We start from the raw sequence: 23,580 nt of genomic DNA on the forward strand, positions 1-23,580 counted from the left end.
AAGAGAGGGTAGGAGCACTATAACCTCTGTGGGGTGTTTAGGGTGTGCTATAGGGTGTCCTATAGAGGGGGTGCATAGCGAAGTATTCACCCCGGTGTGAAAGTGGTGGGCTAGGGAAATTAATTGAGGTATTGCCTAGAGTTTGATGCTGCTAAGGTGAGCTGGTGCAGGACTCGGGGATTAAAGCGTGAGCCCAAATTGTGTGTCTTATGCTGTAAAGTCATGTGCCATGGCCGCTGCACTACCACTGTGGAAGTAGTGTTAGCATGTGTTTATACCTACTAGGACAACCTACTGACCCGTACTGGTCTGAAAGTCCTGGGTATGGAAAATATGTGAGGTATTGTCTAGAGTCTCATGCTGCTAAGCTGAGCTGCTGCCGGACTCTGGGATGAAAGAGTGAGCCCAAACTGTGTGTCATATGCTCTGAAGTCATGTGCTCTGGCTGTTGTGCCACATCTGTCCAAGTAGTGTGAGCATGTAGTTATACCCTCGCCAAAATGGAAGATCTTCTTTAGTGGGATTCCAGTGGTTACAGCGGTATTCGTTTACTATTCATTTACTATTATTAAATGTATCAAGAAACCCGTTTGCGATTTCTTATTTGCAATCTTTTGCGAGTCGCAAATAAGGAATCGCAAAATGCGATGTATGTACTTTTTTGCAAATATTCAGCGATTTCTTAAAATTCTCAGAATATTCTGCGAATTTTGTGTGATTTCTTATTTTGGGAATTTCGCAAATTAAGAAATCGCAAAAAACGTGAATCTGCCAATGCAGGAACAGGCTGAGGACATCACAGTCAGGAAGTCTGGTTGATTACCTGCACCTGTTTGCCTGAGCCACACCCAGTGGCAGTTGGAAGATTGTTTGGCAGCTGTGCAGACCTGCTTCACTGCATCATGGAGCCTGAAAATTCTCAAGGAGGTTTTTCTGGAGAGAAAAGAAAAAGAAATCAGAAATTTTCTGAAAAGGATTAGGAAACTTTAATAGAAGAGATGGCTTGCAACCATGAGGTGCTTTTTGGGAAACAAGCACTGAAAGTGCCAGAGGCTCGCAAAAGAAAAATTTGGTTAGAAATCCAGCAAAAAGTTAATTCTGTTGGAGTTACGCGACGTACCATCGAGGAACTGCGCAAAAGGTGGTATGACATGCGCCTCCGGTCCAAAGAAAAACATGCTGCAAGGATAAAGGAATCAAGCAAGACAGGCGGGGGAACATCCACAGCTCGGCAGCCCACTCCTCATGAGGAGCTTGTAGAGGCAACTCTCTTGCCTGAGAGTGTTAGTGGGGTTGAACAAATTGACAGCTCTGAGCCTGGACAAGGAGCAGAAGGTAAGAAGCTTATATGTATGTATGTGAAGTTGTGGGTCATGCATGTGGTTCATTTTAGTGCATGTACACAGTGTGATTTCAATCAAGAGAGGTATCATAAGTCTTAGTCAGTGGAAATTCATGTTAGCAGTAGCTTTTGCACTTTATTTTGTTTTTTACACTACTTTCTCAATTGAAATGAAATTCATTCATTTAGTACTGGTTTGAAAATCACCCCCCCCCCCCCAAAAAAAAAAATGTCAAGTTAGGGCACTTTATTAAACTCAAACAGTAATCCACACAACACACTCATATGTCTCTATCTACATCCACAGCACATGCAGGACATTCCAGGGTGGAAAGTGAAGATAATGAGCCTTTATTTCAAGATGTTTCTGCCGCTGAAGAAAGTGCACATGAGGAAGTAGAAACCAATCCCATTGTCAGGCAAAAACGAAGACATGTGGCCCCTCTGACTTCTTTTGAAGAAGATGACGTGGAACCTGAAGGTTCAAGAGAGAGTGCACAGGAAGCAGATGTTAGACCAGTATATACACATCAATCTCAGGCACAGAGAAGAAGAGCCTATACAATGGAAAGGTCAAGGAGCAGCAGGGTTGCACTAGAGGAAAATCCTACTGTGTTTGCTGGTTTGGAGCAGGACATGTTGCACGTGCAGCGCCTGCAGCACAAGGCCCTACGCTCCATTAACAGCAAGCTTTGTAAATTGAATAAAAGTAATGCAGGCATGGGTGATGGTATGAGGGAAATAGCTTCATCTATGAATAGACTTTGTATGGCCATAGAGCGCTCTGAAGAATCAAGAAACAGGGCAGCACGCCGTGCCCATGCAAGGATGCTTGAATACTCAAAAGCAATCAACAGGCTGTGCAGTGTCACTTCCAATTTTACTAGGCGTAGTGTTACTATGCAGCGCATGGTCACTGAGTGCACATGGAGTGTTGCTAAAGGATTGGATAAAGTTACATCTGTAGTAGAATTACTACAAACTGCAAACTCAGGAGCAAGTGCACTTTTTGAAGCTGCTGACACTGAGGCGACATCAAGTAGGAGTAGCAGTAATCCAACACCTACAACTGACATTAGTCAGTGCAGGAGTGGAAGGAATGCAGCCCATGCTACAACAAGTAGAAGCATGGAATCTGCACAGGGCTCTACCAACAGGCAGCGCAGGAAATTATGTTTTGTGACATTCAGAAATTAAAATTGAAGATTATATACTTGCATTACATTTCTAGAATATGTTAAATGACCTGTGCAGTAACAGGTCAGGTATCACGATAGCTATATGCCTTCAGTTTGTGAAATTAAAAGACTCTAATTTGAAACTTCATTTATGTTTTGTATTTTTAATTCTTACCTAAAAGTAATTTTGCGTTATCTCAGTTCGTCTTTGCTGTCCTGCAGCAGCTCCTACTCCTGCAGCAGCTCTTCTTGGGGGGGTATTTCTTCCTCATCAGATGTATCTGAGTTACTCATTTCAATTTAAGTGCCTTTTCTCATGGCCATGGTATGTAACATGGCACAGCTAGTTACAATTTTACAGCACATTTCAGGTTTATATTGTAAAGCACCTCCGCTCTTGTGAATCCGACGAAAAAGGCTTTTTAAAATTCCAAAAGTCCTTTCAATTACACCACGTGTTGAACGGTGTGCCTTATTATATCTCCTTTCATGTACATTTGTTGGATTAAGATAAGGGGTCATGATGAAATCACATACAGCATAGGCACTGTCACCTGCATGATAAGAATTAATGAATGAGTGTTCATAAAATTAGAAAAGTGAATTGTATAAAAATATTTACTGTAATGAAATTGTATTTACCTAGTAGAAAACCCTCTCCAAACTGGCCAGCACTCAAACGTCTATGAAGTCCACTGTGCCTAAATATATGAGTCATGAGTGCTCCCTAGGTACTGAGCCACAATGTCAGTGATTATGTACTTTGCATTGCACACCATTTGAATGTTGATTGAATGGTAAAATTTTCTTTTTCTATACACATATTCTGTGGCAGCAGTGATGGCAATATTTGTGCCATCTATGCATCCAATTACATGTGGAAAATGTGCAATTTGATAGAATTCCAATTTGGAATCTTGTATGTCTTGTTGGTTGTTGGAGAGGTAGATGTGATGTTGGAGCCTACTCATCATTGCTTCCAAAAAAACTTTAAAAAAGCGTGACAGCGCACTCTGAGACACACCTCCGACCTCTGCAATGACCCTTTGAAAAGAACATGATGCCAAAAGGTGCAGGGAGCACAATACCTGTACATGCGTAAGAATTGATTGTGTCCTGGCTGTTTCATGATCCAAAAATGTCTTCAATTCTTCAATAAAATCCAAAATGGTGTGTGGATTCAGTCTGTATTTCTAAAAAATGTCCTCTTCTGTTTGCTGGAAAAGCGTAATACGCAGTCTGAAGATTCGCTCCTGCCTCTGTCTCTTCTGTGTAAGGGCTTGAATGCGCAGCCTCCTAGCTATCAGGTAAAGTCCAGCCATTGTGACAGTTAAAATTGCAATGTGGGGTCTTATATAAAGTTTCAACTTGGTTACCACCTGACTGTTGTTAGTGTTAATTGTGATTTCTTAATTTGCGAATTTCATGTTTTCGCAATTTGCGATTTCCTAATACATCGCTTTGCAAATTCTAATTTTGCGATTTCTATTTTTGCCAATATCGCAAAATATAAGCCGTGCAAACTAAGAAATCACAACAAAATTCGCAGAATTACAACAATCGCAATTAAGTAATCGTAAAAATTGCGATTACTTATTTTGCGATGCGATTTGTTACATACATCGCAGAATTCTATTTTTTAGTCGCAAACACTGCATTTTTGCGATTCGCAGCATTTGCGACAAAAAAATAGCTTGATACATCTACACCATAGTATTTATTTAGTATGCATGAAGACTATGTAGTATGCCCACAAGCCGAAATATGCAAATGAGGGAATATTAGTTCTACTCAACTACCCTTCAAATACATAATGAACACTTCAATTGATTGCTAAAAGAAGACTAGTAGTATTCTAGAAGAATAGTATGTGAAGCTTAGTAGTATTCTGTTAGGTTTTATTTGCAGCTCTTGTGCTATTTAAAGAGCAAAATGAAGGCTAATCTCAAAACTTGAATACTAATGGCAATGATTGCCGGGGGTTCGAGCAGGGGGGGTTCTCGGGGGGCGATGCGGCGTTCTCAGGGGGCAGGGGTCTTGCATGGGGGTTCGCACAGGGGGGTTTGGCAGGGGTGGGGGTTCACGCAAACCCCCCATGCCCCAGGGGGGTTTCACATGGGGGGGTTTGCGTGACCCCCCTCGCGCAAACCCCTCCCCGCGTGCACCCCCGGGGGGTTAGCGCAGGGGGGTGCACGCAGGGGGTGTTCACAGAGGGAGGGGGGATGAAGGTGTGGTGGGGGTGTGGGGTTCGCGCGGGGGATGCAGGGGGTGCCATATCGGATTGTGCATTGCGTTGCCCTTGTAAATTGAAAAATTAATGTTTGAATACTAAATGTGGCCAAGTTGTAAAGTTACTTAGAGCGGATGACCAGTTTTGTTTTAAAACACATACCTTTGCCTTTTCCCTACTCACTTCTGTCATCACTTGATCTCCACTCTGCCTTCATCTGTCTCTGTGCCTCCATCTGTCTCTGTGCCTCCATCTGTATCGGTGCCTCCATCTGTCTCGGTGCCTCCATCTGTCTCGGTGCCTCCATCTGTCTTGGTGCCTCCATCTGTCTCGGTGCCCCCATCAGTCTCAGTGCCTCCATCTGTCTCTGTGCCTCTATCTGTCTCGGTCCAAACACCCCCCACCCTCCGCCCTCCAACTCTACCTCCACCCTCCACCTCCACCCTCCAGCTCCACCCTCCATCTCCACCTTCCAACTCCACCTTCCAACTCCACCTCCAACTCCACCTCCACCCTCCAACTCCACCCTCCACCTCCACCCTCCACCCTCCAACTCCACCCTCCACCCTCCAACTCCACCCTCCAAAACTCTACCTCCACCCCCCAAAACTCCACCTCCACCCTCCAACTCCACCTCCAACTTCACCCTCCAAAACTCCACCTCCACCCTTCATCTCCACCTCCACCCTCCAACTCCACTCTACCCTCCAACTCCACCTCTACCCTCCAACTCCACCTCCACCCTTCAACTCCACCTTCCAACTCCACCTCCACCCTCCAACTCCACCTCCACCCTCCAACTCCACTCTCCACCCTCCACCTCCACCCTCTACCCTCCAATATCCAACTCCACCTCCACCCTCCAACTCCACTTCCACCCTTCAACTCCACCTTCCAACTCCACCTCCACCTTCCAATTCCACCTCCACCCTCCAACTCCACCCTCCACCTTCCACCTCCACCCTCCACCCTCCAACTCCACCCTCCACCCTCCAACTCCACCCTCCAAAACTCCACCTTCACACTCCAAAACTCCACCTCAAACCCTCCAACTCCAACTCCACCCTCCAACTCCACCCTCCACTCTCCAACTCCACCTCCACCCTCCAACTCCACCTTCCAACTCCACCTTCCAACTCCACCTCCAACTCCACCTCCACCCTCCAACTCCACCCTCCACCCTCCACCTCCACCCTCCACCCTCCAGCTCCACCCTCCAAAACTCTACCTCCACCCTTCAAAACTCTACCTCCACCCTCCAAAACTCCACCTCCACCCTCCAACTCCACCTCCACCATCCAACTTTACCCTCCACCTCCACCCTCCAACTCCACCCTCCATCCTCCAACTCCACCTCCACCCTCCAACTCCACCATCCACCTTCCAACTCCACCTCCACCTCCACTCTCCAACTCCACCCTCCAAAACCCCAACTCTACCCTCCAAAACTCCAACTCCACCCTCCAATCAATCAATCAATCACGGCATTTGTATAGCGCGCTTCTCACCCGGGAGGGTCTCTAGGCGCTGGGGGAGGGGGTGTGTTACTGCTCGAACAGCCAGGTCTTGAGTTGCTTCCTGAAGGAGAGATGGTCTTGGGTACGTCAAAGGTGAGTGGGGAGGGAGTTCCAGGTATTGGCTGCTAGGTAGGAGAAGGATCTTCCTCCGGTGGTGGTCCTGCGGATGCGAGGTACGGTGGCGAGTGCGTGGCTGGTAGATCGTTGCTGGCGCGTGGGCGTGTAGAAGGTCATTCGGTCGTTGAGGTACTTGGGTCCCAGATCGTGTAGGGCCTTGTGTGCATGGGTGAGGAGTCTGAACATGATTCTCTTGCTGACCCAGTGCAGTTCTCTCAGGTGTCCGGTGATGTGGCTGTGTCGGGGGATGTCCAGGATGAGTCATGCGGAGGCGTTCTGGATTCGTTGGAGTCTTCTCTGGAGTTTGGCTGTAATTCTGGCGTAGAGGGCGTTCCCGTAGTCCAGTCGGCTGGTGACGAGTGCCTGGGTGACGGTCTTCCTGGTTTCAGTGGGGATCCATCTGAAGATCTTACGGAGCATGCGCAGGGTGTTGAAGCACGAGGAAGAAACGGCGTTGACTTGTCTGGTCATTGACAGGGAGGAGTCCAGGATGAAGCCCAGGTTGCGTGCGTGATCTGTAGGTTTGGGGGCGGTGCCCAGGGCCGGGGGCCACCAGGAGTCGTCCCAGGCGGAGGGTGATGATCCCAGGATGAGGACTTCCGTCTTGTCTGAGTTCAGTTTAAGACGGCTGTTTCTCATCCAGTCGGCGACGTCTTTCATCCCTTCGTGGAGGTTGGCTCTGGCGGTGGTGGGATCGTTGGTGAGGGAGAGGATCAGCTGGGTGTCGTCGGCGTAGGAAATGATGTTGAGGTTGTGTTGGCGTGCGATGGCTGCGAGGGGGCTCATGTAGACGTTGAAGAGGGTCGGGCTGAGAGAGGATCCTTGTGGTACGCCGCAGATGACTTCGGTGGCCTCGGATCTGAACGGAGGGAGGCGGACTCTCTGGGTTCTTCCGGTGAGGAACGAGATGATCCATTCCGGCGCTTTCTCTCGGATTCCGATGTTGCTGAGGCGCTTCACTAGAGTTCGGTGGCAGACTGTGTCGAACGCCGCGGAGAGGTCCAGGAGGATGAGGGCCGCTGTTTCCCCGTTGTCGATCAGGGTTCTGATGTCGTCAGTGGCTGCGATCAGGTCGGTCTCGGTGCTGTGGTTGGCCCAAAATCCGGACTGCGAGTGGTCGAGGGATCCGTTCGTCTCGAGGAAGGTGGCAAGCTGTATGTTGACAGTCTTCTCGATGATTTTGGCCGGGAAAGGAAGGAGCGAGATGGGACGGTAGTTCTTGAGGTCGGTGGGGTCCGCTGTTGGTTTCTTCAGGAGGGCGGTCAGCTCGGCGTGCTTCCAGCTCTCCGGGAAGGTGGCGGTGTGGAAGGAGGCGTTGATGGTGTCTCGGAGATGGGGTGCGATGGTGGCGGCGGCTATGTTGAAGACGTGGTGTGGGCAGGGGTCGGTTGGTGATCCGGAGTGGATTGAGTTCATCGTGCGGGTGGTGTCTTCGGTGCTGATCGGGGTCCAGTTGCAGAGGGTGGTGGTGGCGGGCGTTGGTTCGGTGGTAGGGTGCGTGGTCTGTGAGTCGAAGCTGTTGTGTATGTCGGCGATCTTGCGGTGGAAAAACGAGGTGAGGGAGTCGCAGAGGTCTTGCGTGGGAGTGATGTCGCTGGTTCCGGCGCTGGGGTTGGAGAACTCTTTGACGATGCTGAAGAGTTCTTTGCTGTCGTGGGCGTTGTTGTCCAGTCGTTCTTTGAGTGCCGTCTTCTTGGTGGCGCGGATCAGTAGATGGTGTTTGCGGGTGGCGTGCTTGAGGGCAGTCCAGTTGTCTGTGGTGCGGTTGAGCCGCCAGGCTTTCTCGAGGGTGCGGCAGTTCTTCTTGGATTCCTTGAGTTCGTCGGTGAACCAGGGGGCCTTCTTGCATCTGGGGTTGCTGGGAGGGTTCTTGAGTGGTGCGAGGTCATTGGTGCAGGCGGTCAGCCACTTGGTGAGGTTGCTGACTGCTACGTTGGGGTCCGTTGTGCTGGTGGGAGTGTTCTGGCTGAGGGAGGTGGTGAGTTGCTCGGCGGTGATCTTGTTCCAGCTGCGGCGGGGGACCCGTTGCGGATGGAGGTGGGTCGTAGTTCTACTGAAGCTGAAGTGGACGCAGCTGTGGTCTGTCCAGTGGAGTCCGGTGGCGTGGCTGAAGGAGACGTGCTTGCTGGAAGTGAAGACAGGGTCCAGCGTGTGTCCGGCGTAGTGGGTGGGGGTGTCCACCAGTTGCTTGAGTCCGAGGTTGGCGAGGTTATCCAGCAGGGTGACGGTGTTGCGGTCCTTGTTGTTCTCCATGTGGAAGTTGAGGTCCCCTAGGAGGATGTAGTCGGCGGAGGGAAGGGCGTGCGGGCTGATGAAGTCTGCGATGTCTTCACTGAACTGCGTGCGTGGTCCCGGTGGTCTGTAGATCTGTACATGAGGGTGCCTCGGAGGGTGGTTTTGGGGTCGGTGTGTATCTGGAAGTGCAGGTGCTCGGCGGCGGAGAAAACTCCAACTCCACCCTCCAACTCCAACTTCCACCTCCACCCTCCAACTCCGCCTCTACCCTGCAACTCCACCTTCACCCTCCACCTCCACCCTCCACCTCCACCCTCCAACTCCACCCTCCACCTCCACCTTCCAACCCCACCCTCCAACTCCACCCTCCACCCTCCAAATCCACCTCCACCCTTCAACTCCACCCTCCAACTCCACCCTCCTTCCAAACACGGTCCCAATGAGTTAGGAGCATAAGGCACTGGAACGGGGACGCAGTCCCTAATGTTCAGGGCAATTCACGCTGAGAGTTCCGTTGCTGCTTCAGTGTTTAAACTTTGTTGATAAAGGAAGGAGACTTGTGAGGGGTCCCAATGTGCTCACCGGAGGCCAAGAGTGTCAGGTTCGGGAAGTCCCGGAACCGCAACCCTCTCCTGTTCAGGCGCGCTATCAGTGGTATTTCTCAAATGCCCCCAACAGGAATGACAGTCTGCCCGGCCCGCAATGAAAAAGGAATATCCCCCACCGTAAATGAAGGCAGCCCCATCAGACCCGCTATGCAGCCACTGGGCTCTTGCTTAATTGTGGCGATCCCCGGCCCCGAGCTTCACTTACGGCCCACACACACCGGCAAACCCGCCCCGTCCCCTTTGCTGAGGCGTTACCTGAAGAGGCGGTTGCGGCACAGGAGATTGTTTCGGGACGATCCTCCGCCCAGAGTTTGTCCCTTCTTGTTGGTGCCACTCTGGGGGAGTAAAAGCAACTTCCAGGGATCCAGTGAGGCAGGATCCTTCTCCCGGACCCTCCCTGACCTCCGGGACCGCTCCAAAGCTTGGGGGAACCCCTCGAGGCAGGGCCAATGGTAGCACTGCACGCTGGTAATGATGCGGAACTCATGGGCAGCTGGAGCCAATCCCAGTGCAGCCCTGACATCAGCGGTGCAGGCAACAGCTTCACGAGGCTCCCAGCCCACGAGAGGGAATTTTAAAAGTGATCCTGGTGCACTCAGTCGGGCCCACGGCGGTGAATTTGGGGGGCAATTTTTAAAACACTTTCCCCACAGATCAGCGCTGATGATGGCTGGATGCAGGTTACCTCGTGGGTCACTCGCACAAGCAGTAGGGGGTCCCGAAGCCTAAACAGCGCTTTACCTTACAGCGGTTCTGTCAAAGCACAGTGCTCTTCGGCGCATTCCTGACCCGGGTGGGGGCGGTGATTTCACGCCCATACAGCGCTCCTTTCCACAGCGCTTCTCAGGTCACATACAGTCCTCACAGCGTGATCGGGTCCCAGGGCAGCAGCGGTGATTGCAGGAGCACAGTGCTACGGGGGTAATTTAAATACCACACTCAGCTCGGGCTGGAGGCGGTGACTTCAGAGGGGGGAATAAAGTTATTTTACACACCCAGCGCTGCAGAGGCAGTAGTACATGGGCGTAGGAAGTGTGGGGGATGCGGGGGATATATCCCCCCCCAGATTTTGGAGTGGGGGGACAAGGGTGGGGAGGACCGAATGGCCCTGCACTTGACCTACCTGGAGTCAAAGAGGCCACCCGCCCTCTGCCCTTTGTTATGCTGCAGGAAGGCTGACTGTTTTATTATTCCAAAGAAAAACCTCGGGTGGAGAGAAAAAAAAATGAAATACCTAAATTAAGCTATACAGAGTGGTCAGCAGACAGGCCAGATTGTTATTTACACCCACACACATTAGAACCACTTTACAGAGTTTTCCAGTGAAAGCGCAACTTTCTTTTTTTCTTCTTTCTTTGAACAACATTGTTTTCCCATGGTGGGGAAGTGCAGCATTTCTAAAGGGACTGCAATACCTGGTTGATGGGTGGAGTGGAAATGTTTAATATGGTCGTTTTCAACTGTTTAAATTATTTTAGCTTGTAAAATGTGTACTCGGGATGTGATTTTTTTTTTAAACCAAACTGCTTACATTTTGAAAGGATATAAGCAATGGACATTGAAACAGGTCCCTTCCTGGTCCTGTAGCCATGTCCTGATTTTTTTCAGGCAAAATCACTTACTGATTTCTGAATAATGAGTTTAAAACTGTTAAGGTAACCATGTTGTTCCTGAATACTTTTGACATGATTTGCTTATTCTTGCATTCCTTATGAGTGTTTGCTTTTTTCAGGGTGCATTTTACTGTTGTCTAGTGCATAATTTGAATTTAGTTGCAGCACAATTGAGTTGTAGCTGAAGGCAGTGTAAGTGTCTCTCAGCGGGGCACTATGGTGTTCAGTGTGGGACAGAATGTGGCACTCTGGCTAGAGCTGCTGAATTGGAGCACCATTTTCAGTCTTCATGACCAGTCCACCAGACCGCACTCCTGACAGAGCTGATTTGGATGCTACACCTTAGAAGGCCTGATAGACCTTAGAAGCCCTGGTGTCTTAGCACCCGCAGGTGGACCCTAAGGGTGGCAAGTGTGAGTTAACCTTGAAGGCCTGTCCACCACAATCCATACTGTAGTTCACCTCCAGTCTTGCGAGCAGGCATACGAAGAAGCACACCCTAGATTGACAGTGACAGTCACTGAGGTCACAAGATCCTTGAGGCCAGTCCACCGCGCCCATTGGTACCTCCATTGGCCTTTTTCAGCAGTAGTGGTGTAACTTAGCGGTGGTTGGCAATGTAGAATTTGCATGCACACCAAATTTAGGGGGTGATTATAATGGAGGTGGAACCGCCACGTCACCTCGTCAGTGGTGGCCCCACCGTCATCGGTGACTGCATCAACGCCAACCATATTACAATGGCGGGTGGTTCCCTGGTGGTCAGAAAGACCAACCGCCACACACCTGCCTGGCTCCTTGAGCCCGCCAGTGCAGAGGAGGGGCTCGTGGTTTCTACAATGCTGGTGGGGCCTACTAGGCACCGCACTAGGGATTATGATACCCCTTACCCGCCAGCCATTTATGGCAGTTCCCCCACCATGGAAAAGTTGGCAGAAAGGGACATTGGAGGCCCATAGCGGGCCCTTTTCCCACCAGTCCCCAGACATGGTACCTGGGGGGCATCTAAGAAGCCCCCTAAATATCACTGCACCATGTGGTAGGCACCGCATTGTGCCTGCCAAGTAGTGCAGTGATATATGTAACATGTCAGTTTTTACATTGCGGCAGGTGATGCAGCCTGCACGACCCCGCAGCACTACCCTAAACCATAAACCACTACCCAACACTATACAAACACCACAACACTACCCTAAACCCTAAAACATTACCCCCAGCATGACCCTCCCCAGACCTCCAGCCCGGTCCTCACACTCGCACTACCCTGCATGACTCCCAAGCACTACTCTAAAACCTAAAACACTACCCTAATCTACACAAACACCATAACACTACCCTATGCCCTGAAACACTACCCCCAGCAAGACCCTCCCCAACCCCCAGTCTGCTCCCCACACTCACTCACTGCCCTGCACAACCCTAAACCCTAAAACACTACCGTACAATACACAATATACAATACACAAACACCACAACACTACCCTAAACCCTAAAACAGTAACCCCAGCACGACCTCCAGTCTGTTCCCTACATTCAAACACTACCCTGCACGATCCCCCAGCACTACCCTAAACACTAACCTATACTAAACAAACACCACAATAGTATTATAAATAAGGCATACCAATATTATAATAAATAAGGCACCATTAATCTACCATTCAGTATGCAGCTTGAATAGAATGTTAATAGTAGTCTAGATAAAGTCCAGTAGTATTCAAATTGTTTGTATTCACTAAATGTTCTGCATTAAAAATGAAGACTAGGCGATTACAAATAAGTATGTGCTTAGTATTCTGTTAGTATTCAAGAAGTACCACTCAAATATCAGTAGTCTTCATGCAAAAAGAATACTACTGAATACTAAAATTGGCATAAATTAGTCTTCAAATGCTATAAAAAGACAGGTTAACCACTAAATGTAGTATTACACTTCGGTAAGGGATACCTACTCGGATGAACTTTTGTTTCAAACATTGTAACTTGTGTATGGTGCTTAGGGGGTGTTATACAGGGAGTGCGAAGGTAAATTCACACGTACTAAATCAATTTGGTATTTGTGAAGTGCAAACTACTCACTCCTATAGGTCTGATGGTGCTGGGGGCATAAGCGGCGCTGCTGGCGGAGTCAGGGTAAAGTTGCTGAACTACTGACCCCTACTGGTCTGGAAGTGCTGGGTACGGAAATTAAGTGAGGGATTGCCTAGAGTATGCTAAATTGAGCTGCTGCTGGACTCGGGGATGAAACCGTGAGCCTAAACTGTGTGTGCTATGCTGTGAAGTCATGTGCTCTGGGTGCTGTGCCACACCTATCCAACTTGTACATGGGGCTTAGGTGGTGTTGTATAGGGAGTGTGAAGGTAAATCAATACGGTATTTGTAAAGGGCAACCTACTCACCCCTGTGGGTGAGTAGAGCCGGTGATCAAAGCAAGAGCTCTGTTCTGTAAAGGCAGATGGTCTAGCTGCTGCGCCACAGCTGTGTGGAGAATACATTTTGGCGAGGGTCTGGGAGTTGCCGTTACCTGGCCCTAAAAAAGTGGGCCTAAGTTGTAAGTTATAGGGTGGCTCTAAAAAGAGCCCCTGTGTTCATTAGTTGGAGCTACATATAAGTGCGGATGCTCAGCTTCCAGTTATTCAGGAAAACTCGATGTCCCTGATCTGTGAAGTGTACTCCATCACTTCTGTAGATATCAGCCATATTAAAACGTATGTTGTTGTTGTAGATGGACCCCATTTTGTGGTCTCTGAGGTATGCAGACTAAGCTTTGTTGACTTTCTTCTTCAACCATTTCCACTCCTGTCTTTGGCATATATTGGAATATACAAAAACAGTTTGAGGCAAAATTAACATCAATTGTCCAAAGGGGTCCTTCAAACCTACCCCAGTCAAAGTGCCTAGGTCGTTTCCACCACAGTGCACAATCATGAGGTCAGGTTGTTGGCGATGCAAACAGGTTTTTACCAAAGGCAACAATCGGTGCCACTTCAATCCTCTCTGTGCCAACCACTTAATGTCCACATTTTGTAAACCTACGTCTAAGTCAATATGTCTCTGTCCTGCATACCTCTTGCACCAGAAAATATAGCTATGTCCTACGATCCACACTAGCATTTTGAAGGTATGGCTGGAAGGTATGGAAAGATGTCTGTAGCTCATGCAGTTCCTTCGTAGAATAAGAGACATGTTTAAAGACGGGAAAGTAGTTTTTTTCACATACAAAACGATACCTGATTGGGAGATGAAAAGCATTGTTTTTTAAAAGTAGGGTGCACATTCATTTTGTGATTGGTTAAGAAAAAGCAGTTTGAACGTGGAGTACATATTATAGGATAACATTTGCTCAACTCAATCACACCTGCTACTTACATTTGGAAGGCACTGTTCGAACTTAAACAATCGTGAACTTTTCGCCTGGACGTGCCATTAAATGTTCAAGAAAATGTTGCAAAAAAATATCGTTAGGTTTAAAAAATGTGATGAACTTTTAACCTGCATGTGTTGTAGAATGTTCTATAAAGTGTGTTGATAGAATATGTTGCGCTGCTGACTTTGATGTGTCGTTGAATATGAAAAAAACAGTTTATATAGAAAACTAAAAAGAAACTAGTAGAGTGAAGTTTTGAAATGTAAAAGAATCAAGGAAGTATTCTAATTTGTTCTTTATATGTATTTATGTGTGGAGGAAATAAATTAATGAAACAACAGCACCAGGAAGAGGAAGAAGCAAGGAGTGGGGGGACAGGTGAAGATGGGCACAATGGCACACATGTACAATCAAGTACAGCACAAGTATAGACAAACAATGGCCAAAATGAAACACACCAACAAGGAGCATAAGTCACACAACCTGACAACATCGCACCACTGAACGAGCATAGAAGTGAAAACCACACTGCATTCATACAGGATGTGTACAAAGGCCGGCCGTGGGTGTTGTGGGATGCGACCGTGGACATCATGGATGAGATGCCCAGCACGTGGCACATGGGTGGGTTCACTGTATGTTACGTTGCCAAACAGCTGTTCCTCCCTTCCACGAGCCCCCACACTTTTGTATGGTGCGCTGTTATATTCTGTGCACTCATATGGCACATCATTGTAATGCCTATTCCAGCATGTCCTGTGGCATTCAAACTACACCATGAAAGTACCGTTTGGTGGTGGTGTATGCCACTTTACAACATCGTCTGCTGTGGCCCTTGTGGCAGGCCACACCAGAACACAGAGACACACTTACCACACTTTTTCCCTTGCCGGAGATGCACACCCCTGCGCTGACCTGTGTACGCGGGACCAGCACACGTGTCTTGTGCTTGCAGGAGAATGCTTGCGTTGCTACATGTCCAGGGTCACTGCCAATGCGGAGGTGACATGGTAACGTCTGCTGAAGACAGCACATTGTGATGTTGCAGGGCCCGTGCCTATAATGCTAACACAATGACCACATTGACACACTTGCTCAGATGCAGGTTTTTGGGGGCGTTGGTGGTCCTGAGGTTGTTGCGATGAGTCTTGTGTCCCTCATGGGTATCCCTTTATCATGCTCATTGACTCCATGGCACCTGTGGGTTTTCTGGTGTGGCTCTTGGCTGTGTTTCCTTTTATGCTGCAGGTAGTTGTCCTGCTTAACACCAGCATAAAGCAGGTGTACAATTCCTGTTGGTAACGTGGGTTATCGCCGAAATTAATTCGCATTGCAGTTGTGAAAGTTGTGATGTCATTTTTTTGTGCAGAACAATATACAAACTGGGCAGTATATCCCGTCAAGATCCAGCACCTGCAGCACTATTCCTAAGCAATATAAATACAATGAGATTTCTTCATTGATTTTGTGTGTACACTGTAAGTGCAGGCACTACCTCAGTGCAATTCAATACAGGATTTTAGAATTTAGAATAAATCACAAAGGTGCACCTTGTGAGTTTTTGCACGGGCACAGCTACTCTGCATTTCATTATCAGCACTTTAATGCAACTAAAGTTGAGATAAATCTAACACAGTATTCAGAAGTTCACCAGTATTCCCACAATAAGTGCTCCAAAATTTAACACCATGGTGGATACCAGTAAATAACAGTAATATGAACAAGAAAGAGCCACACAGCAGTTAAGAAAACAACCAAAAAGGTTAATAATTTTTTTGTCAAACTTTATTTTTTTATAAACATATATAAACCATAAACTATTTTCAAAATTAATTTTTTTATTAATTCATATCTAAACAATGAACAAATAAACAAAACTGTACAAATATAATAGAAAACAACAAGGTGGAAGACTGCTCTGGGGACCATGGATGTTGACGACAGATCCTGAAAAATAAAGCACAAAATAAAGACTTGTGAAATGCGCATATCAAAGGACTGAGAAAGAGAAACAAAGAAGGAAAAACAAGCCAAAGAGAAACAGAGAGGAAATGAAAGAAAGGGAGTGAGAAAGGGAGAAGGGAGAGAGAGATAGAAGGAAAGGAATGAAGAGAGTAAGAGAGAGAGAGAGAGAAGAGAGGGAAGTGAGAGATAGAGAGAGAGAGAGAGAGAGACTGTCACCTCTGTGCATTCATGAGCAAATAATTACCTGGTGCCAGCAAAGTGTGCAGCAGTGGGCAGACTCCACGTGCCCGTCAAAACCCCACCGATCTCAGAGGTGTTGCTGAGTCCTGAGTCATGAATGGCGGAGACCACATCAGATTCTGCGCGGATCTTACAGATGTCGCGGAGTCCTGAATGGCGGAGACCACATCAGCTTCTTCGTGGATCTGATAGATGTCGCTGAGTCCTGAATGGTGGAGTCCACTTCAGCTTCTCCGCAGCCCGGCAGATCTCACACATGTTGCTGCGTCCTGAGTCATCAATGGCGGAGACCACCTCAGGGTTTGGTGCCGCTAAGCCTGTGGAACTCAAGTTCGTGCCACGAGGTGGTAGGCTCCTGATGGTCACATGTGATATGGGCGGCATTAAACCCATGCATAGGAAGTCCATGCCAAGGGGATGGTAGGCCGCTGACAAACATACAGCTGAGGGTGCGACTAACCTTCAGCACAACTTTTCATGGACTGTTTATGGTGTAGACCCGTGGAGCGCTCGCCAGCTAGTCAGCACCGGCAATAAAGGATGTGATGCTGTCGATCTATTATATTTGGGTGGTCTCATGGCATGTGTCAGATGGGTGTGGTGTGTGTGCAAACCTGCCCTCAGGGAGTTTCAGTGTGATGTTGAGAATTAGACCACTGTCCTGCACACCAACAGCGAGTATGCCTGCGACAGGTAGCTATGTGCGGCCAGTGTTGGAACGTAATCGGTGTGGTGTGGTGTGGTGTGGCAAGGCATGGTGTGGTGTACGACGGAAGAGGGCAGGGATAGACACAATGACGCGGACGACTCGTAGTACTGCATCTGGGAATTGAGCATACAGGCTGCAGCTGTCCCTCTGAGAGCCTGGGTCCGAACTGTTCATAACTCACACTACGTCAGTATTGAAAAACCATTTTGTGATTTTGTCCATCAGCTGGCATCTGTCCGAGGCATTTGTGAAAACATATTGGAGTTCTTTCTGTGAGTGATACCCCTTTGATGCTCCCTCTCCCCACATTAGCAGGTAACGTACCCTCTTCCCACATCAACAATCTTCTTGGGCCCGGAAGTGTCCCTGTGCGGTTGGGCAAAAAAGAATCTTAGTCATGTATAGATTTATATATCAACAACATTTTTTTAAAGACAAGAACAACAAATAAGACTGAAGGGAGTCTGGTGCTGTGGCCGTTGCCACAAAGTTAGGGTCACTGCCGTTCAGGACTCAGGACACAGTTACAGTTGTTGGATTGGTTTGTGTTAAATAAGGTTTGTGGTACCAGAAGCATTGAGACTGTATGAGCCTGTGATGATGCTTGAATTGGATGGGCCGCACTGGGAGCAATGTGTCTTGCCTACTGGACTGCGTCATGTGGAATCGGGTCTGTATCTGAATTGTGAGGCCTGCTGACCGAAGTGTAGGACAGAGGTAGGGATGAGGAAGGGCCCACAGCCATGTGCATACGTTGGTGGCCCCACCGGCTTGCACAGTGCAGGTTCAGTGGCACCACTTGTCAGCAGACTTCAATTTGTAAATACTCCTCACTAATCAAAGGGAGTGAGGTGCTGTGGTTGCTGTCACGAAGTTGGGGTCGCTGCCATTCAGGACTCAGGACACAGTTACACATGTGGGATCGGCTTGTGTTAAAGAGGGTTAGTGGGAGCACATGTCGCCGGCCTTGCATATCGAAATATGCCTCACTAATTGAAGGGAGTGTGGTGCTGTGGTCGGTGCCACAGACTTGGGGTTACTGCTATTCAATAATAATATTAATAATAAAAACAGCTTGTATAGCACCTGGTTACACTAGGAATCAGTGTGTCCCCGCGCTGTGTATACAATGAAGTGAGCCACATCAGAGAGATTACAAGTGACTGGGGTCGGTCAGGGGGTCTCACAATTTCGGAAAAAAGATGTGTTTTTAGTTTTTGACGGAACCTTGTCTCCGATGGTTCCATGCGGAGTTCAATGGGTAGAGCATTCCATTGTTTGCTGGCCAGATATTTAAAGGACCTTCCCCCCATATGCGCCCGGTAGATTCTGGGTACTTGGAAAAGCATACTACCCAGAGATCTCAAATGGCGATTGGGTTGATACTTGGTCAGTAGTTTTTGGAGATAGATTGGCCCCTTCCCTTGCGCAATGCGATGAGCCATACACATTGTTTTGAATACAATGCGCTCACAAATAGGCAGCCAGTGAAGGGTGGCTAAGGCCCGTTTCCCTGAGGACTTTCTAGATAAGTTCAGTGCCAGTCTGGCAGCTGCGTTCTGCACACACTGTAGACGATGGAGACCTTTTTTACTCAAGCCCATATACAGTGAGTTGCTGTAGTCTAGGTGGGGAGTCACAAGGGTATGGATCAAAGTTCTCCTACTGGTTGTATGGAGGGAGTCCAGGGTTTTACGCAGGGTTTTCAGGATGCTGTAGCATTCAGGACTCAGGACACAGTTACACATTTGGGATCGGCTTGTGTTGAAGATGGTTAGTGGCACCATGTGTTGACGGTCTTCCACAGTATAGGTCAAAGGTAGCGGTGAGCAAGGGCCCATAGCCATGTGCATACGTTGGTGTCCCCACCGGCCTGCGTAGTACAGGTTCAGTGGCACAACGTGTCGCTGGCCTTCCATAAGCAAACATCCTTCACTGATTGAAGGGAGTGTGGTGTTGTGGTAGCTGCAACGAAGTTGGGGTCGCTGCCATTCAGGACTCAGGAACCAGTTACACATGGGGGATCGGCTTGTGTTGAACAGGGTTAGTTGGCACCACGTATCGCCGGTCTTCCACAGTGTAGGCCGGAGGCAGTGGTCAGCAAAGGCCAACAGGCAGGTGATGTTAGGAGCTGCACAGATTGGGAACATTTGGTCTTCTTAACCCATTATAGTCTCTTACACAATTTGCATTGCTACTAATCTTGAATTGTGAACCGTGTAACCCTAGTGTGGGGCGCAGGCAACGGTCAGGAGGGGCGCACAGCCACGTAGCGTTGAGTTGAGCTGCACAGTTAGTGGCACGTGGATTACTTGGCATGTGCGCACCCTGCGATGATACGTGGTCCCGTCGGAGTGCACTGGGATCAATGTCTTGCCTTGATAAGGCCACGTGGAGATGACTTATGGTGCAGTGAGAAAGTAGCACCTGAAGCACACAGCGTGTGCACAGCGATGATGCGTGGTCCCGGCGGGCCGCACTGGGAGCAACGTGTTTTGCAAACTGGACTGCGTCATCTGCAATCTCCACTGCATCTGAATTGTGAGCCCTGCTGTCAACAGTGTAGATCGAAGGCAGTAGTTAGTATAGGCATCGAGGAATGCTTTTTGTCACTATTTCTTGACAAAATCCGAGGACATAGAGTACAATTCTCTGTGCAATTAATAAACCATGGCTGAATTCAAGTTGTGAACCGTGCTGTCTGCAGTGTAGATCGAAGGCAGTAGTCAATACAGACATAAGTCTGCGGTGCTGTGCCGCTGGGTTCGCAGGGGGCCTGTGTGGAGGAGGCCTGCAGCCATGGCGGCAGCCACGTGCCAGAGTGAGGGCCGCCACTCTGCAGACTCGTTGGTCTTCCTACAAGTGAACCACGCCCAAGGCCTGGCCTATTTATTCATACTCCTCCACTGGAGTGGTGAACGTTGGACCAGCCCACTCCGCTTCCGCTTCAAGGGGGGGACAACACAGCTACATGGACGAGATCTTCCCCACTGACTGAGGTAACATGGTTGCATCCACTGTGCACTACACTACAAGTTTCAATAGTATATCTCCACATGGAGAGGTTTGTTGTTTGCATAGTGAGGTCTGTGCAGCACATCTGCATTACACTTGGCATTGTGTCCATTATTATTGATGGGTGACTTGCCTTCTTCATATGTAACATTCAGCTATTGTGCGGCTGAGGAGACATGGTATTTTGGGAAGGTCCTTTGTCCTGTTTTGCGCTGTCTCGCTGGTGGTAGCAGGGGGTGGTCCGGGGGGAGGTTCTGGTGGTGGTGGCGCTGGGTGGTGTGGCCTTCTTGGGTGTGGGAACTGCATGATCAGTAGCTCTATCACTTGTTGGTTTTTAGATGTGGCTGTGAGTTGGGTCTAATTCACGCAGTAAATAGTCGACCTCCTTACACCAGTTAAAGGTTGATGTTAATTAGTTACTGATAAGTCGGCTTATCGTCTGCTTTTCAAATCGCCTTGCAGATTTGGCTGGTTGTTGAAAATATAGGGAAGTGATGTTTTCGCATTTTTTCCACGGGTACGCCTACTTTGCATATCATTAGCATTAGTTGTGGCTCTCGTTTGTGGCGGTTTTGTTGGCAGGAAGGTATCGATGGAAGAGTGGTGAGATTTGCAGTTTTCACCAGGTTGAGACTGGGATGTTAATTAAAAAACACAGAAAAAAAGATATGTTTAATGAACATTTTGATTAGAAATTAGCATTTAAAAAACCTTTGTAATTCACTGTAAAAACCATAGGTTTCAAGTACTTTATAGTTAGAAATTAGCATTTAAAAAACCTTTGAAATTCACTGAAAAAACCATAGGTTTTACAGACTTTATAGTTAGGAATTAGCATTTAAAAAACCTTTGAAATTCACAGAAAAAGAAGTTATGGTTAGTTGGACATTTCACTCATACAAAACGGTAGAAATTCTGCTGTTATAGTTAGTTGAGCTAACTATAACTTGTGCCCCGCAATGCACTGCTGATGCCATCACATATTACATCATTCATAACATGGTCAGTGACATCACTGATGACATCACCGTGTATATATGTATATATATATATTATATTTGTTTTTTGGCTTGGAGTCATGTACCCAATGCACCAAAGTCATGCAGCCAACGCATACAAGTTGTGCAACCCGTAGGGTGCGCGACTCCAACGCGTGTGGTGCACAACTTGTACGAGTTGGCTGCACAACTTTGGCACGTTAGGTGCGCGACTCCAAGCCAAAAAACAAATAATATTTTTCAGATATACATCAAGCTTATTTGTTTAGTTCTTAGGTTGCTCTAAAACGAGCCCTTGTGTTTATTAAGGGATTTTAGTACCTACAAGCAAGTACTAATGCAGAGTTTAAAGTTCAAGAGGAAGACTCTGTTCCCCTCATCTGTAAACTGTACACCATCTCTCCTTTAGATGCCATGCATATTGAAACGCAGATTGTTGTGGTAAATGGACCCCATTCTATAGTCTCGGAGAAAAGCAGAAACAGATTTATTCCCATGTTTCCTAGCTTTCTCAATCTGTGGACGAAATTGATTGGACCAGTTCCATTTCTGTCTTTGGTACATGTTAGAATAGACAAAGGTAGTTTGAGGGAAAAGTGACATAGATTCTCCAAAAGGTGTCCTTCATAAGCATTTCCAGTCCAACCCCAGTGAAAGTGCCTAGGTCATTGCCACCACAGTGCACAATTAAGAGGTCAGGGTGTTGGAGATGCAAAAAGGATTTAACCAATGGCATCAATTGGTGCCACTTTAACCCTCTCTGTCCAATCCATTTAATGTCTACACTTGGTAAACCTAGGTCTCTGTGAATTTCTTTGTTTTATAAATACCTTTGGCTGCAGAAAATATAGCTGTGTCCCACAAACCACACTCTAAGCCTCTTGAAGGGAGGTCTGGATGCACTCAGATTGTCTTTGTAAATAAAATGGCAGTTTGAAAACTAAGGGGCATATTATCAAGACTCAGCAATAAAGTTATCGCTGCTTTATCGTCAGGAAACTGCCGCCAAAGTGGCGATAAGGGGCTTCATAATATGCTCTTGTGAATTCCTATAGAAGTCCAGGTTAGATGTATAACCTTGGTTTCTATTGGAATTCTATAGAGCATATTATCAAGCCCCTTATCGCCACTTTAGCGGCAGTTTTCTGACGATAAAGCGGCGATCATTTTATCACCCAGATAATATGCTTCTAAGATTTTTCTAAAATGGTGGATAAGGTGCAGTTTTGAAAAAAAGAAAAGAAATGATTGGTTGTTTGACAACATTCTACACTGACAACTAGGGTGCATGTTTCTATTTTTTAAAAGCATGATTCTTATTGTTTAACAGAAATTGATTGAAAGGAACATTACATAAGGTAAGCTGATATGTTGAAAAATCAAGCACACTTGCTGTTTTGATTAGCAACAATTTGTGATGAACTTTCGACCTGTGTGCTCAGTTAAGTGTTCCATGAACTGTTTTTATGGTAACAGGCAGAAGGCAGATTGGGGGTAGAGTTGAAATTTATGTCATTTGGAAAGGGTTGAAATGTGTAACCAATAGAAATGTGTGTTTGCTTTTGAATTAATGTGGGAAGCATTGTGATTTGATGTTTAGGTGTATATGTGGTCAAAATGAGAGGGAAATTGTGCCATTCTTTGGTTCTGGTTAGAGGTGTACAAAACAGAGATTCTCTATAACAAAATGTGGTGTGTGACTAACATACTTCTTATTTTACAAAGCAATTTGAAAGTTGAGGTATTAATCTGTGAGAGGATGTATGTGGTGCATTTTGATTTTAATCAGACTAATGTGTTTCTCCTGCTAAAGTGCAGGGAATACTTTTTTTTCTCTAGAATTTTATTGTGAGTGTGTGTGCATTTAGAAATGATTCTGATATAAGACTCTGTGTATTTTACGTGTTTGCAGACAGATAACTATGCTGTTGTCATGTTTTGGTAGAATTAGAAACCAGTCAATTTTGATGTATTTGCAAAATGACTCAAGTTTCTACATTAAAATGCAGTACTCCTTCTAGACTATGAAATGTGTTTTGGTAAAATGCAAGGGATAGTGTTGTCTGTCTAGAATCACACAGTGAGTCTTGTGTGCATTTAGGAATCATTCTGGTAGAAGCACTCTATACTAATGTGTAGTAGAAAATTGTGTGCAATGTGTAGAGACACCTAAAGTCTTGTAGACTAGTAAATGTGTTTTGGTAAAATGCAAGGGATCGAGTTGCTTGTGTAGAATCACACAGTGAGTCTGTGTGCATTTAGCAATCATTCTGAGAGAAGAATGTTGGTACTTCATGTGTTTCCTGACATGTAATTGATTAAAAACGTATTGTGTTCTCACATTTTGGTAGAATTAGAAAATAGTCATTGGTTATGTGTTTCCAAAATGAGTTTAACTTTAATAGTAAAATGCAGTTATGAAATTTATGGAATTGATGCTTGATTT

This window comes from Lissotriton helveticus, chromosome 7 (assembly GCF_964261635.1).
Source record: "Lissotriton helveticus chromosome 7, aLisHel1.1, whole genome shotgun sequence".
Lineage (NCBI taxonomy): Eukaryota > Metazoa > Chordata > Amphibia > Caudata > Salamandridae > Lissotriton > Lissotriton helveticus.